The sequence below is a fragment of the Mustela putorius genome, unplaced genomic scaffold (genome assembly GCF_011764305.1).
Source record: "Mustela putorius furo isolate JIRA1106 unplaced genomic scaffold, ASM1176430v1.1 tig00000281_pilon_pilon_pilon, whole genome shotgun sequence".
Taxonomy (NCBI): Eukaryota; Metazoa; Chordata; class Mammalia; order Carnivora; family Mustelidae; genus Mustela; species Mustela putorius.
The window spans coordinates 3763400-3781013 of NW_025421343.1; positions in this window are offsets into that span (position 1 = coordinate 3763400).

Below are 17614 nucleotides of genomic sequence, written 5' to 3' on the forward strand. Positions count from 1 at the left end.
TTTTTTTTTTAACTTGGAAATACAATTCTAAAACTAATCTGGAATAAGTGAAATAACCATTTTTTTTAAAGTAAAAGAAGAATGTTGGGGGAAATTTTATTACCAGATAATTTTTATTATAAACCTGTAAGTTAAAATAGTATCATACTGGTGGTGCACTAACTTAAAAATTAGCCAACTTTATTACTGAAGGAGTTAAGACTTGAAGAGATAAATTTCCAAAGACCACAGAACTCTAATGAGTGGTGTCAGACTTCCAAACCCACACTCTTACCACAATGCAACACCACCTTCCTAAAATATACATAGATACATGTATTCATGAAACTATGGGAAAGAAGCACACCTAAATATGAGTATTAGTTATCTTCAGATGATGGAATTATGGCATGATTATTCTTTTTTTTCCTTCTGTACTTTTTTGAATTTTCCAAATACTCTACAGAGAACACTATTGCTTTTATAATTGGACAAAAAGGACAATGCCTGCTATTTTCAGAAACCAAAGCTCCACTGCCCCTTCAATGTGGGAACTCGGCCAAGATCTTATTCTTGGACAGCATCAGTGAAAGGGCCTTGGGAATGCTCTTGGGCGCACCAGCAGAGGCATGTCATATATGGAAACCTTCCATTACGATGACCTCACCACTGGAACCCATTCAACATAAACCTTGCCTGCAAGAGCTAGCAGAGATCTTTGGACAAAACCTGAAGGGTGGAGAGCTGAGAAAGAACTGACCTAAAGAAGAACGAACTGGACTCTTGGCGTGTAGAAGTCCTCTGTATCCATTTGGGCTTAGCAGGTCTCTGTGATCAGTTCCTAGGGAAGGATTAATTTCCCCATCTCATTCTGCAAAAAAGAACTCCCACAGTGGCCTGAGGGTTATTTCTGTCTTTTTCCTGGGGCCTGAGTGAGACCTCAGTTCTTACTTGTGTTGGAGAAATAGTAGTGGGTTCTGAGTGGGTAAAAGAAGTGGAAATATCACCTAGACTAAAGGAAGTAAGACTATTCTTAGATATTCCTCAGTCAGTCCCTGTAGTTAGCTTCCCGATTCCTGGCAGTCTCCTCTCTTCACCTCACTTTGCCTTTAAAAACAGCACTGGCCCCTTTGCCACTGTGAACAGCTCTTAACAGCCCCACTTCCCATGCTTAAACATCTGTGTCTAGAACTCCTCTCACTCAGCTTAGTGTTCTATGCTTTTTCTGTGGCTCTGCAGTTTTAAATTATTTGTAATTGAACCATGGTAGACTTGAGATAAGTTTACACAAATACTTTACCTCCCAGTCCTGGTGGTGTTCTCTAAGCACAAAGTCTCTGTTTATGACCCCTAGAACTTAAACATGGCCTAGGAAGAAAGCATATAATGAGAATAGAATGATATGTTAGTTTGAACTGCTTTTCATTGCACTGACAGAAAATTCAATTTAGATTGGTGTTCAGGCACAGCTGGACCCAGCAGCTACCATCATCAAGACTCACTTTACATTTTGTTTTAAAGATTTTATTTTTAAATAATGTCTATAACCAGTGTGAGACTCGAACTCACAATCCTGGGATCAAGAGTTGCATGCTACACTGACTGAGCCAACCAGGCACCCCAAAACTCATTTTGTATTCCTCTCTTGGCTCTTATATGCTCAACATCCGTTCATTTATATTGTGTGTGTGTGTGTGTGTGTGTGTGTGTGTGTGTGTGTGTGTATGCTTATCTAAGTAAGTTTTTGCAATATGGTAGTTCTGATAGCCATAGGTTTATGTCCTATTGTCTTGGTAAGTCCAACAAGAAAAAGAAAACTTCTGTTTCCAACAGTTCCAATATAAAGCCCTGAAACTGAGTCATTTGGTCATGGCTTTGGTCATGATTTCATCCAATGACCAATCACTGTGGCTGGGGGTATAGAATGCTCTGATTGGGCAAGACCTGGTCCTTGTGCCTATTCACCAGTGGAACCACATGCACTCAGAGTGGGGAGAATTCATTCTCCAAAGAAAAATCATGATGGCATTAAGAGCAGAAGGAGGAGTGGATGCTGGGCAAGCAAAAGGAACAGAGATCCACAGTAGGTGCCTAGGAGAAAAAGTTGGGCCTGTCATCACCACTGTGGGCAGTATGACCCAAGATGAGTGAGCTGTTAAGATAGAAATGACATGGGGCGCCTGGGTGGCTCAGTGGGTTAAGCCTCTGCCTTTGGCTCAGGTCATGGTCTCAGGGTCCTGGGATCAAGCCCCGAATCGGGCTCAGCAGCCAGCCTGCTTCCTCCCTCTCTCTCTGCCTGCCTCTCTGCCTACTTGTGATCTCTGTCTGTCAAATAAATAAATAAAATCTTAAAAAAAAAAAAAAAAGAAAGAAAAGAAAGAAAGAAATGACAACACCAAGTACTATTTGCTCTAGATAATAGGACCAGAATTATGGGGTAATGACCCCTTCACTCCCAAAAACATGGGTCACACATCCAGGCCACCGGTCATTCATTCATTTAATTTGCATTTATTGAGCACCTGCTGAATGAGGAGCACTGTTCAAAGTACACAGAATTAAATGCTGTGCTTTCTGTCTTCAAGGAGTGAATAGTAGAATGAGATAAAGGAGACATACTCTCAGGGAACAGCACAAGAGCAGTTTCTTCCTAATTGATGAGTGCGCATAGATGAGCAACAACTTTACATGTGAGTGCTGAGGGGACCCAAGTAACGGAGAAATGAATGTTTTCACTTTAGCCATGTTCTACTTTTATAGTTTCACTTATACCCTTTATAACTATAATTGATTTGTTTTTTGTTGTCGTTTTTGTTTTTGTTTTAAAGATTGTATTTATTTATTTGACAGAGAAAGATACAGCGAGAGAGGGAACACAAGCAGGGGGAGTGGGAGAGAGAGAAGCAGGCTTCCTGCTGAGCAGGGAGCCGGGTACGGGACTCGATCCCAGGACCCCAGGATCACAGCCTGAACCGAAGGCAGATGCTTAACGACTGAGCCACCAGGTGCCCCTATAATTTATTTGTATCCCACTTTTAATTCTTTAAACAAATATTTATGCCCACTCAATGTCAAGACCCCAGACTCTGGATACCTAGTTTGAAAGGTTTTCCAGAATCTGTAAAATATTAGAAAGAAAAACTAAATGGATTGAACATAGGGGCAGATGAATCAAGAATACATTCCCACTATGGATGAAACACATGATGTGTCATGTCATAAATAATATAAACGTGTATAATGAAACCAAACAACACATAGAAGGCTCTGTTTTGCCATGTAAAAGTTGGCATAATATATAGTGAAATATGTGTGTATTATAGGTAACATATATAACATCATAAAGTACGATATGTAGTAAAGCACAATATATAGTAAAAGTAGTCAAATTAATTTTGCTGTAACTCAGGTGGGGGCGGGTGATGGAGCAGTACGTAGTTCAGCTCAGACACCCAGCTGTCTGCTAATCCGGCTTCACCTAGATGCTGGACCACATAGATTTTAAACAACTCCAAGTTCCTGTTCATCAACATTTTAATAAATATTTAATGACCATGAACTTGGAATTGTAATCTTTGGCAAATGCTTGGGGTGCAGCTGCCAATCTTTATTGGTGTCTGAGTAAGGTCCGAGGCTCTCAACTTTCAAACTGTTTTTGTTTTGTTTGAACACCACTCACCAGAGTTTAGTAAGAGAGCCCATGGGCCACTTACTACATCGATTCCCACTTCACAGCAGAAAAGGAACCTGCGGTAACCACAAGGGTTTCTGTACAAGCAAATTTGGAGAGTCACATTTCAGACAATGTGGTCGTCTCCTTATTTACGAACTTGGGAGTAACATGGGAATACCTACCCAGGTAATCATTCCAGTGTTTGAGGTTTTGATCTTGTGGACCTTCTTTCTGTCCATAACTGGCTATCAGAGTCTGCTGCATATCCAATTATTCTCCATCCAAGAAAATAAAGCCCTATCATCAGAGTAAAAAAAGAGTATCTTTTCTTCTTTTTCTTAATAGCAAGGGACTACGCAACCAGCCCATCCAAAGATAGTCTCAGGTTTGTTTTTTTTTTTTTTTAATGAGTGGAAAAGTACTGGTGTCAGAATTCAGTCTGGATCAGCCCTCAGGAAAGCTGCCCCCCCAGCCCCCACCCCCACCCTCCGCTGGGGCCCATGAAGTAGAATAGCAGCACCGAATCAATTTGTCCATGGCCCAGACTAAAGAAAGGTCAATAAAAGTTGCAGACAATTTGATATTATTCTGCCACTGCAGGGCAGAAATTACAGCAGTGACCTGCAGTGGAATTGCTTTTGAAAGCCCATTCGTTCCTTGTGTCAAATACTCATCTGAGAACCCTGGGTTTTCACAGCTTGTTAGAGAGTTAGTGTAGCATCGGGGTAGGATGATCAATAAGCAAACAGACTTTTAACTTGAGTTAGAGCAGACACAGGTTGTTCCTATTCAAGGAAGATAAACCGGATTCTGGGTCTAGCTCAACAGAGCTATGTCCAAAGAGTTTAAAAAAAAAAAAAAAAAACCCAAATAATAAACACAATCAGTAAACAAAACTGGGTCTGGGAGCCCACCTGACCATCTGGAGGCAAAAATTCGCCCCTGGATGCTTTATTTAGATCAAGTTTTTAAATTGTCTGTGCCTCATATTTCTTTTTTTCTTTTCTTTTTTTTTTTAAGATTTTATTTATTTTATTTGACAGAGAGATTACAAGTAGGCAGAGAGGCAGGCAGAGAGAGAGGGGAGGAAGCAGGCTCCCTGCTGAGAGCAAAGAACCCGATGCGGGGCTCGATCCCAGGACTCTGGGATCATGACCTGAGCCGAAGGCAGAGGCCCCAACCCACTGAGCCACCCAGGCGCCCCCGTGTGCCTCATATTTCTAAAAATTGGGGCAGTTGACCTTGTTTGTTGAGAGCCAGAGGAAGAGAACTTCCTAGGTGTCTGGTCGCACACAAACTCACTCTCCAGGATAACGGCTCAAAATCTTCACTTGCTGCCAGGTTCCATTCTCACCACAAGGTGTTATTGAAGTAAAGTATTTTTAAGACAGTGAAAAAAATGTATTCTAAACTTTAACTTTTATGAGGTCTTGAGTGGCCTTTTTCTATTTTGAGCTTTCACAGCTTCTTTACTTGATGTGTTCAAGGTGATTTTGGTGAGCCAAGACTTCTTAAACCAAATGTAGGGAAAGAAGGACCTGCATTTGCTGTAACATTTGAAATTAAGACTGATTTTAAATTATTTGCATTATGTTGTCATGGGAGAAGCTCACCTTCAGACCCTGCAAGTGATTCTTCTAGTAGTTCTCAGCTCATCCCCAGCTGCAAGTGTGTTTTTCCCCAAGCATTAGGAGAGGGCATAATGCCGAGGTTATAAATGGGCTCCAGAGCCAGCCTGACCTGGCTGGCTGGGGTGGATTCCTGGCTTCCTCACTTACTGGCTATGTCACTTAACCAAGTACCTTACCCTCTTCAGCTCCAAAGTTCTCAATTTCATAAAATGGGAATACCAGAAGTAAATAAGAGAATGCTTACACAGGGCATGGTACCATTTGTGGCAATTAGACACAACTCAGTAAATGGCAGTATTGATAATAGCAATCATAGTAAGAACAGTGAGGCCTAAGGCCAGTAGTTTGCTGTGAATCACCCTTTCAGGCCTCTAGCTGTGCAGGGGATACATTCTTCTCTTGCCTAGAGAAATGGACAGAGGATCCTCACAGCCCAGGGAAACCCCCTCTGGGGGCTCCTGGGTGGCTCAGTTGGTTAAGTATCTGCCTTTGGCTCAGGTCATGATCTTAGAGTCCTGGGATCATGTCCCAGGTTGAGCCCCAGGTCAAGCCCCACATGGTAGCAATCCCTGCTCAATGGGGAGTCTGCTTCTCCCTCTCCCTCTTTCCCCCACCCCCCCTTCATGCTCTCTCTCTCTCTCTCTTTTACTCTATCTCAAATGAATAAAATCTTTTTTTTTTTTTTAGATTTTATTTATTTATTTTACAGAGAGAGAGATCACAAGTAGGCTGAGAGGCAGGCAGAGAGAGAAGGGGAAGCAGGCTCCCTGCTGAGCAGAGAGTCCTGATGGTGGGGCTCAATCCCAGGACCCTGAGACCATGACCTGAGCCGAAGGCAGAGGCTTAACCCACTGAGCCACCCAGGAGCCCCACAAATAAATAAAATCTTAAAAACAAAAACAAAAACAACAACAAAAAAACCACCCTTCAGGTGGGCAGGCCTAATGTCAGGTGAACCTTGACTTTAAAAAGAACCATCTATGGGGTGCCTGGGTGGTTCAGAGGGTTAAGCCTCTGCCTTCGGCTCAGGAGGTCATGATCTCAGGGTCCTGGGCTGAGCAGAGAGCCTGCTTCTCCCTCTCTTCCTACTTGTGATTTCTGTCAAATAAATAAATAAAATCTAAAAAAAAAAAAAAAAAAAGAACCATCTAGCAGCAGGGAGGCTATCAATCCTGCTTTGAAAGCCCTCTAATCCCTTTTCTCCTATTACTCTCCTCCAGCTTTTCCTGTCTGGGGATGAGGGTAGGGATTGATGGGAAGGACAGAATGACTGTGGGAGTTGAGGGAGGGTACTGCCTGAATATCAATAAGGGAAAGGGTAGGGTCTCCAATAATGGGAGACCTCGAAGGCCAGCCCAAGATTTGGGACACTTAGAAAGTGGAAAAGGATGTTGCCTGTTTCTATGTCCTCCAGGATCAGGGTCACCCCAGAGGACTGGAGGGAAAAGGAAGGACATGTGTCTTTTTACTTAGACATATAGTAGATTTCAAAATTTTTCCCCTTTGGCTGTTACTTCATTTAGCATTGACTATCAAATGCTGACTTTCTTGTAGCGATCACATGTGGAATTTTCTGTGGGTCTCATGCAAACCGCACCTCTCTACCCAAGCTCCCACTTCCTTGATACAGGAAGTCTGGTCTGGTTCAAACACTTTCATCCTCCCTTGTCCCCACCCTCTCAATGGTACAACCACAGACTTTCTCTTGGGTGGAGTATTTGCAAGAAGGCTCCAGCCCAACCATGTTCCTTGTGCCCATTGGTCCTTTAAAGACACCCCAAAATTGAGGGCATATGGTTTGCTGTATTACTGTCTTCCCCCTTCACAGAACTCTGCAGCCTTGGATGGGCTCAAGGCAGATCAGTACAGCCAATGCACAAGCAGACATCCTAATGGAGAGTGAAAACTATTCTGGGCACCTGGATCTTCCAAATTGTCCTCTTGGAATCTCCTCCCTTTACTTGGTAGGGACACAGCCCTCCCTGTTCACAGAGTAATAAGGAAGTCCCCTCTCATGCACTGCTCTCCCCCAAGACTGAGGACTTGGCTGGGAAGATTCAGTCTACTTCTCTCTCTGGTTTTCCTACATAGATACCTAAGGGGGAAGAAACCAGAAAGTAAGGTGGCTGAGCTATGTCTCAGTGAACCCTGGGGGAGGGGTTGGTCTCCTCATTTGACCATGTCCTAGAGCTATTGTTTGTAGTTGGGGCCATAGTAACAATTTCAGGGAAACAAAAATGTTCACTCAACATTCTGTACCAGATAAGATTTAATCCTGTTCAAATATTCTAGATCTTTCTTGTTTTTTGTGCTTCCTTGTTCTATCAGTTACTGAGAAAATGGTGTTACTCCAAGTATGATTGCAAACGTATCTATTTCTCCTTTTTGTTTAGTTAATTTTTTCTCTCTCTCTGTCAATATGTATATGTGCTATTGGGTGCATGCAAATGTGGAATTGTTATATCCATGCGTGGACCCACCCTTTTATATTATAAAATGGCTCTTTCTGTTATGACTGTTCTTTGCCTTAAAATGTGCTTTGTCTGATATTGGTATAACTTTCTTTTGACTAGTGCTTCTTACTTTCAGTTTTACTGTATCTTTGTATATAAGGTATATCTCTTGTAAGTAGTAAATTGCCAATTTGATATCGTCAAATATCCAAACAATTTTTATCTTTAAATATGGATATTTGCTCAGTTTAAAGTTAGTGTAATTACGGATATATTTATGTATAAGCTCACCACCTTACAATTCGTTTTCTACAGAAAAGATCAGTCTTTTCTGTTAAGGTCATTGCTGATTGGATGGGACCCACCCCTAGTGGAGGATAATCTGCCTTACTTGAAGTCTACTGATTTAAACATTAGTTTCATCTTAAAAATTCCTACAGAGAGGGGTGCCTGGGTGGCTCAGTAGGTTAAAGCCTCTGTCTTTGGCTCAGGTCACGATCCCAGGGGGGATGGAGCCCCGAGTCAGGCTCTCTGCTCAGCAGGGAGCCTGCTTCCCTTCCCCTCTCTCTGCCTGCCTCTCTGCCTACTTGTGATCTCTGCCTGTCCAATAAATAAATAAAATCTTTAAAAAAAAATTGCCTCCAGAGAAACATCTACATTAATGTTTGGCCAAATATCTGGGTACTGTGGTCTAGCCAGGTTGATACATTAAATGTGACCATTAGGTCCCAGTGGAAAGCCCAAAGTATTTGACAGGCCCCTCCCCACAGTGGCTCTGAATTGCAGTGGTTTTCTCCCTTGTCCCAAAAGTCTGCCAAAAGCACTGGTAAGCTTCTTAGTCTCTTGGTTACTGCATCTTGCTCAACTTCTTTTTCTTTATTTCTTTTTTCTTTTTTAAGATTTTATTTTTAAGTCATCTCTACACCCAACATGGGGCTCGAGCACACAGCCCTGAGATCAAGAGTTGTATGTTCCACCAACTGAGCCAGTCCAGGGCCCCACTGCTTGATCAACTTCTTTGTCTCTGCCCTGTGCTGCTCTAGCATGGAAAGATGTCTTAAGAGGAAGATGGCACAGAATATCAAATTTACCCAAATGAGTTTCCTTGCTCTCAAAACCTGGCCTCTTATGTACTACCTGCTTTGGTGGTTCTGGGTGCCTTCAAACAGGTACGCTTTCATATTTTATCCTAGTGGGAAGATTATTGAGATGCTGATATGCGCATTTCATGAAATCCAACTCCTCATGAATAATTCTTTTTTTTTTTTAAAGATTTTATTTATTTATCAGGGAGAGAGAGAGAGAGACAGTGAGCACAGGCAGACAGAATGGCAGGCAGAGGCAGAGGGAGAAGCAGGCTCCCTGCCGAGCAAGGAGCCCGATGTGGGACTCCATCCCAGGACGCTGGGATCATGACCTGAGCCGAAGGCAGCTGCTTAACCAACTGAGCCACCCAGGTGTCCCTCTCATGAATAATTCTTAAACTTAGAATAGAGCAATACTTCCTTAAGATGAAAAATAATGCAAATTATATTGAATAATACTAGAGTACAGTCCTCAGTGGTATATTGGGAAAGAACATGCTTCAGTATTATCTGTGTGGCTAACAAAGCACAGTCACAAAGCACAAATCTGAGGTCCCCCTCAGATTTACTGGATCAGAACCTGTGGATGTTGGAGGAGATGGGCTGAGACCAAACCAGACACATTTTCATTAAACACAAGGATCCCATTTGTAAGCGCAAAACATTAAACTTTGTTCTGAAAGTTCTAAATAATGTAATAAAAATAAGGAAATAAATGAAAGGTAGAAATATTGGTTGAAATAAATATTTTCAGATGATATATTATCTATCAGGAAAGGAAAAACTTCAAACTAATGAGTTTAGTAAGATAACTGGATATGTGTGTATAATAATATACCTGTGTATATAATAAAATGTATATATTTCCTATATATCAGTAATGAGTTAGAAAATATAACAAAACTGTCAATATAGCAGCAATAAAAATTTTAAAAACCTCGTTAAGAAAACAGAACTCTGCAGAATTATATGATGACATCTTTGTGATGTTATTGAGGAAGATAAAGTTTTGAATAAGTGGAAAGACCTAAACAGCACAAAGATACAGCACAAAGATATAAACAGTACAAAGAAATAAACATTTTGTAAATTAGTATGTAAATTCAATGTAACCCCAGTTAGGGTCTCAATTTTTTTCAGGGGATTTGGTGAAAGAATTTCACAAAATGATTTTAATGTTTTTCTGGAAGAATAAATGAATAGTAAGAACCAAGAAAAGTTTGAAAGAGAGTAGCAATACAATATTTATTTCTGAAGATATTAAAACCTAGCGCTATATTTGAAATAGTGAGATATTGGCACAGAAATAAGTAGGAAGATAAAGGAAGAGAGTAGGGTACAGAAAGAACATTCAAATCATGGAGAGTTGTTGTGTTGACTGGTTTATAAGTGATATTGTGCAGTTAACAAATAGTGTTGGGTAGCAGCCCTTGGGGTAACAGAGAAGATAGAGAACTTTGAATGTATCTCATAGTTTATATTAGGATAGATTTCTGCTGGATTCAATAAAGATTTCAATATAAGAAATGAAATCACAAAAGTGGCAGAATAAAATGTAAGTGAATATTTACATAATTATAAGTTGAGGAATGACTTCTTTAAACATGGCCCCAAAATACATGCCATGAAGTGTAAAACAGATATGTTCATGTCAAAAGTTAAAACTTTATCAGGGTAGCATTTACCTCAGGAAGATTATTGACTAGGAGAAGTTACATGGAAAGCTGCCTTGGGTGGTGGTTATGTGGGTGGAAAGACTCAGTGCACACTTGAAATTTATTTACTTGTCTGTAAGAGTGTTGTTCTTCAATTAAAAAAAAAAATTTAAGTAGCATTTCCAATTGGAAAAAGAGACCAAGAAAATAATTTTTGAAAAAATAACAAACTAGGAATAAAAATTGCAACCTTTGCAACATATAAAAAGTTAATTAATATCTCTAATATATTAACAATTATCGTAAATCAGTAAGAAAGGATTAAACACCCTAATAGTGAAAATGCACAAAAGTAATACATATTGGCAATAAGCAAGTAAAGATGTATAATGCACTAATAACCAAATAAATGCAAATTTAAATATTTAAATTTTAATTTAAATATAATTTAATATAACAATTATTTAAATTACCCAGTATGACAATTCTTTTTACTTGTTAGATTGCAAAGACTAAAAGGTTTGATGCTTGGGACGCCTGGGTGGGTCAGATGGTTAAGGTCTGCCTTCCGCTCAGGTCATGATCCCAGGGTCCTGGGATAGAGCCGCGAGTTTGGCTCCTTGCTTAGCAAGGAGCCTGCTTCTCCCTCTCCCACCGCCCCCCTGCTTGTGCTCTCTCTCTCTCTGTTAAATAAATAAATACATCCTTCAAAAAATAAATAAAAGGTTTGATGCTCTCTAGCTAGGTTGTAAGGAAAGTAGCACTCTCATACTTCAGTGGGAGAATACATTGCAATTACTTTCTGGAGGTCTGATTTAGCAAAATGATTTATAGTTAAAATGTGCATTCTACTTGGCCAAGAAATTTTTCTTTTTGGAATGATCTAAGGAGAGATAATTCCAGAAATTCACAAACATAAGTGAAAACATGTTCATGACAGTATTGTTTATAATAGGAGCAAATTGGAAACTACTTAGACAGCCAATCAGCAAAGGACTGGTTTAATAAATACACTGAGGTATATGCAAGCAATAAAACAGATGTTGGTGAAAATGTATATTTATGGACACAGAAAAAAGAAATTCCAAGACAGAGTGCTAGGTAATCAAAGTGGGACTTGTTTATTTCTTCGTGTAATGGATAGTAAATGCCCACATATGTCAGGGCCTCCTCTGGTCACACAGGGTACAGCAGGGAGGGGGAGAAAAGTAAAAGCAGCTCCTGCTTCTTTGGAGCTAGCATTCTAGTGGCAAATGAAAGATAATAAGAAGTGAAATAAATTATGTAGTTATAAAGCAGTGTGTACAGGATAATACCATTTCCTAAATGTGTATTTGTATTAAAAATGTCTGCAAAGAGTTTAATCTTTCGTGCCTTTCTTCATGGTGGAGATTTTTATTTTCCACTTCTGCTTTTCTCCTGAAGTGTTCTGAATGAGTATTCCTTTTAAATCAGAAGAAAATAACTGAATTTCTGTTTTGACAAGAATAAAGTGGCAAAAAGAATGTCTGAATAAATGATATTCTCTGTTGCCTTCCTTCAAGAAATGCAAAGATCAAGAACTGTCGAGTGGAGAGATTTTTTGACATTAAAAGAAGGTGCAGGGGTGCCTGGGTGGCTCAGATGGTTAAGTCTCTGATCGTGATTTCAGCTCAGGTCATGATCTTAGGGTTGAGAGATGGGTCCCGCGTTGTGCTCCATGTGGGGTGTGAACACCACTTAAGATTCTCTGTCTCTTCCCCCTCTGCTCTTGATCCTGCTTGCACACACTCGCTCACTCTCTCTCTCTCCCTCCTTCAAATAAATAAATAAAAAGAAAAAGAAGCATGCAAATGCAAATCAAAACTATAGTGACGTGTAGAAGACTTGCTGGTGGAAATGCAAGATGGTACAGCCATTTTGGAAGGCAACTTGGAAGTTTCTCACAAAACGAAGCTTACCTTCACATATTACCAGCAGTCAGACTCCTTGGTTATACAAATGGTTTAAAAATTCACATTTACACAAATACCTGCTTGAGGATGTTTGGAGAGGCTTTATTCATAATTGACAAAACTTGGAAGCATCTAAGATGTCCTTCAATGGGTGAATGGATACATGAACTGTATCCAGACAATGGATATCCTGACAATGGACTATGACTCCAGACAATGGATTATAACTCAGCATTAAAAAGAAATGAGCTATCAAACCATAAAAACACATGAAAGGAACCTTAAATGCATATGACTAAGTGAAAAAAGCCAATTTAAAAAGGCAACAGATGTTTAAAAAAAAGGCTACATACTGTGCAATGCCAATTATATGACATTCTGGAAAATCAAAACTATGGAGACAATGAAAAAATCAGTGATTGCCAGGAGTTGAAGTGGGTGGAGAAGGATGAATGGATGGAGCTCAGAAGATTTTTAGGACAGAAAAACTATCCTGTATGACACTGTAATGGTGGATACCCGTCATACACTTGTCAAAACCTATAGAAGGTACAATATGGAAAGTAAACTCTGATGTGAACTGTGGTCTTTGGGTGATAGTGACATGTCAGTGTGGGTTCATCAACTGTAAAATATGTACCCATCTGGTTGGAGATGCTGATAGTGGGGGAGGCTATGCGTGATGGGGGTGGGTAGGGTGTGTATGATAAATCTCTGTACTTTCTGCTCAATTTTTCTGCAAACATAAACCACCAGAAAATAAAGTCTATTTAATCATTATTACTTTTTTTTTTTTTTAACACATAAGAGCAAGCGCGTCACACCCATTAGGATGGCGGCTATCAAAAAATGTCAGCGAGGGGCGCCTGGGTGGCTCAGTGGGTTAAGCCGCTGCCTTCGGCTCAGGTCATGATCTCAGGGTCCTGGGATCGAGTCCCGCATTGGGCTCTCTGCTCAGCAGGGAGCCTGCTTCCCTCTCTCTCTCTCTCTCTCTGCCTGCCTCTCCATCTACTTGAGATTTCTCTCTGTCAAATAAATAAATAAAATCTTTAAAAAAAATAAAAATAAAAATAAAAAATAAATAAATAAATAAAAAAAATAAAAAAAAAAAAAAATGTCAGCGAGCATGTGGAGAAATTGGAACATTTACTACACACTGCTGGTAGGAATGTCAGATGTGTAGCTGCTGTGGAAAGCAATGTGGTGGTTCCTAAAAAAAACCTAAAATAGAACTACCATGTGATCCAGGAATGCCATTTCTGGGTATCCACCCAGAAGAATCAAAAGCAATGTCTTGAAGAGGTATTTGTTCGTGTTCATCGGCAGCAGTATTCACAGCAGATAAGAGGTAGAAATAACACCAGTGTCCTTCTGTGGATGAATGAATCAGTATGACAAAGGCCTGAAGTGGAATATAACTCAGCCTTAAAAAGGAAGGAAAGTCTGACACATGCTACCCCATGCAGGAATCTTGAGGACATGATGCTAAATGAAATAAGCCAGTCACACAAAACAAATACTGTATGATCCCACTTACAGGAGGTGCCCAGGGTTGTCAAAGTCACACAGACAGTAAATAGAGAGGGGTTTGCCAGGGTCTGGGAAAAGTTGGTGTTTAATGGGTACAGAATTTTATTTTTACAGGATGAAAACCTTCTGGACATTGTTTGCACATTAAAGTGAATATATTTAACATTAGTGAACTGTACACTTAAAATGGTTAAGATGGTACACTTTATGTTTATGTGTAGTTTACCACAATTTAAAATAAAATTAAGGATAAAAAAATAAAAGAAGTGCTCAGCATTCCTAAGAATGTTATGAAACGCAGACACCAAAAAAGAAAGACCTTTGCATAAACTTCAGTAAGCAAATGTTACCAGACAAAATCAAAAGGCAAATGTTAAACTGGGAGGAAAATACATATTTGCAACCACTGGGATAGGCAAAAGGCTCATAGTATCATTAATGAGACATACCAAGAACTCTTATAACTCAAGAAGATTAAAGTAAATCATCCAGTGGAAAAATAGACAGATGTGAACCAGCTATTCCTAGAGAAAGACAAAGAAAAAAAAAGTTAATAAATGCCAAATTTATTCATTCTCATTAGTTACCAAATAATTTTGCATTTTAATTAAATTTTATTTTCTTTTTCTAAGTGGGCTCTATGCTCAGTGTGGACCCCAGCACAGGGCTGGGGTCATGACCTCATGATCTTGAGAACAAGACCTGAGCTGGGATCAAGAGTCAGATGCTTAACTGACTGAGCCCCACAGGTGCCCCTGAAATTTAATTTTAAAACAAGAAGATACTGGGTACATGGCTGGGTACATGACTCTTGACCTTAGGGTCATGAGTTCTAGACCCACATTGGACATGGAGCCTCCTTAGAAAAAATAAAAAATAAAACAAGAAGGTGCTAAGTTTCTCCTTTTGAATTAGGAAAAAATTAAAAGATGGCTAATTGCCATGTGGTTCTTTTGGGCACAAGGAGAGCCAGAGAGGCTTAGTTGGACAGCTGCCCACAGAAGCAAACAACTCAAGAAGCAAACACCTATTTCTAATTTTTCTTTTTTTTAACCATTGTGTGTATCACTTTTATAATCAGAGAAAAAAAATCATATGAAAATTAGCATGTTTCCAAATGTAATTAAAAAATGTAATGGACAAAAAAAATCATTAAAAAAATCATTGCTGCTCAGTATCTGAAGTGTGTGATGAAGGAGGTGGTCTCATACACTATTAGCAGGAGTGTGAACTTGTACAACCTTTTCAGAAGACAGTCTGGCAGTTTCCACCAATGTTTCAAATGTTCTTGCTGGATCAAACAATTCTGCTTTAAGAAAATTATCATATAGACACACACATGCACACAAAAGCACATACATAAAGTTTTATTAATTGCACCAATGTTTACTTAAGTAAAAAATTGGTAATGATCCAAGTGTCCATCAATAGGATATAGTTTAAATAATTATATCTCAACTATGGAAAACTGTGCTAAGGTTTAAAAAGTTATATGAATTATATGATTTGAAAAGATATCCAAGAGTATTATTAAGAGTAAATGGCAAGTTTCAGAACAGTTGTAAAAACATATGTTATAATTCCATTTTTTATAAGTAATGTAAAAATGGTAGAAAAATCAGGAAAAAACGGGAAAGAATATGCATCATACTGTTAACAGTGGCCATCTCTGATTCAGGTCTGCAAAATTGCAAGAGATGTTTGCTTTCTAAAATACACATTTTTGGGACGCCTGGGTGGCTCAGTTCGTTAAGCCACTGCCTTCAGCTCAGGTCATGATCCCAGGGTCCTGGGATCGAGTCCCGCATCGGGCTCCTTGCTCAGTGGGGAGCCTGCTTCTCTCTTTGCCTCTGCCTGCCGCTCTGCCTACTTGTGTTCTCTCTCTCTCTCTGACAAATAAATAAATAAATGAATAAATAAAATCTTTAAAAAAATAATAAAATACACATTTTTGTATTCTTGAGTTATTTTTTGCACTGATTTTTGAAACCGGGGTAGGGGAATACAAATCTTAAAGGTGGGTTTCCTCGTAAAAATTTGAGTACCTCTGGTACCTGGTTTAGCCTCCGTCCCCTCCATCCCTTCTTCTCTCTGTCAAAGTGAAGTCAGGCTGCACTTCCTTAAGAATTTCCTAAGAGTTTCAGTTTATTCAGATAGCTTTCCTTTCTGATCTCTGGTCTCCTTGGACCCTGAATCATGACCAAACCCCTTTGATCACAGAATCTTTATTGTTTATCAGTTAACTGTGCCAACAAGGTGTGACCACCCTGGCCTCAGTGCTGAATGTTTAGAAGGAAAAAGAGCCAACCCTGACACTGTGAAGGGAAACGATGCCCCCTTTATTTTATTTTATTTTATTTTATTATTTTTAAAGGATTATATTTATTTATTTTTCAGGGAGAGAGAGAGAGAGCACAAGCAGGGGAACAGCTGGCAGAGGGAGAAGCAGATTCCCCACTGAGCAGGGGGCCCGATGTGGGACTCCAGCCCAGGACCCTGGGATCATGACTTGAGCCGAAGTCAGATCCTTATCCAACTGAGCCACCCAGGCGTCCCATGATGCCCCCGTTTAGATTCCCGATCTGGGTGAGAAGAGACTGGCTTCCTGTCCCCACCCATGGAGGGAGACTCAGAGGAGGAGCTCGTGACCTGGGCACTAGCTCTTCGCCGCCTCCGCCAGTGAGGACTGACAGCACTCAGTTCCTGCTGGACAGCTCCCACCTTGTCTGCTGCCTTGCATGCCCCCTCAGCTAGTGAGGGCTTTTGCAGGGACCTAAAACATTCAGGGAGGATTCCTATTGGGCCTGGAGTTTAGGCTTCACACTAAGCACTCAGGTCAATCACCAAAAGGTAAATATACCTCATGATGACTACAGTGTCCGTTCCCCACGGGGATAATCACAGGTCCTCATGTAAAGCCTTCCCTAACCTACCCTCTAATCTCTCACTTTTTATTTACCCTCCTGTTATCCTCAGTTCATGAGGAACACAGACCTGCCCCAGGCCATTGTGCCAGGACACCAAAACCATGTAGAACTCCTACGCAGTGTCCCCAGAGTGGGTCCAGTTGTGCCTGTCTGGACAGCTCAAACCTGAAGGGAAATGCCATTCATATCTGGAAAAGAAATCCCATGCGTCCTGCTCACCTGCTACCCCCACACAAGCTCCTTAATCTTGGACTGAGTCACGGGTCATGGTGGGGGCTTCCCAGGACACCTTAAGCAGGTATTTGATGCATCCTTCTTCTGGTGAAGGGTAGGTATCCTGTGGACCCGTGGATCCCCGGAGTTGCTCATTCCCTCCAACTGGGTGCAGCATGAAAATGTGCATTTCTAACAGGTTATCAGGCCATGCTCATGCTGCCTTCCAGGCAGGCTGGGGACCCCATGTGGGAATTGCTGGGTTTGAAGATGGGGTAGAGTCTGGAAGGCCAGTCAGGAAGCTGTGTCAGGACCAGAGCCTGAAGCAGAGTGGGGCTAATGGTGCGGAAGGGAGGCAGAGCTGAGGGGCATCTCGGAGGGGAGGGCACCAAGAAGGGAGCCCAGCTGGTTGTAGAGCATGAGGGAGGGGGAGGCGTCTAGACTGACTTGGGGTTGTTAGCCTGAAGGACCAAAGGGAAAGACTCTGAGGTAAGGAAGCCAGGAGGCACACTGGTGTTGAGGAGAGGGGACAAG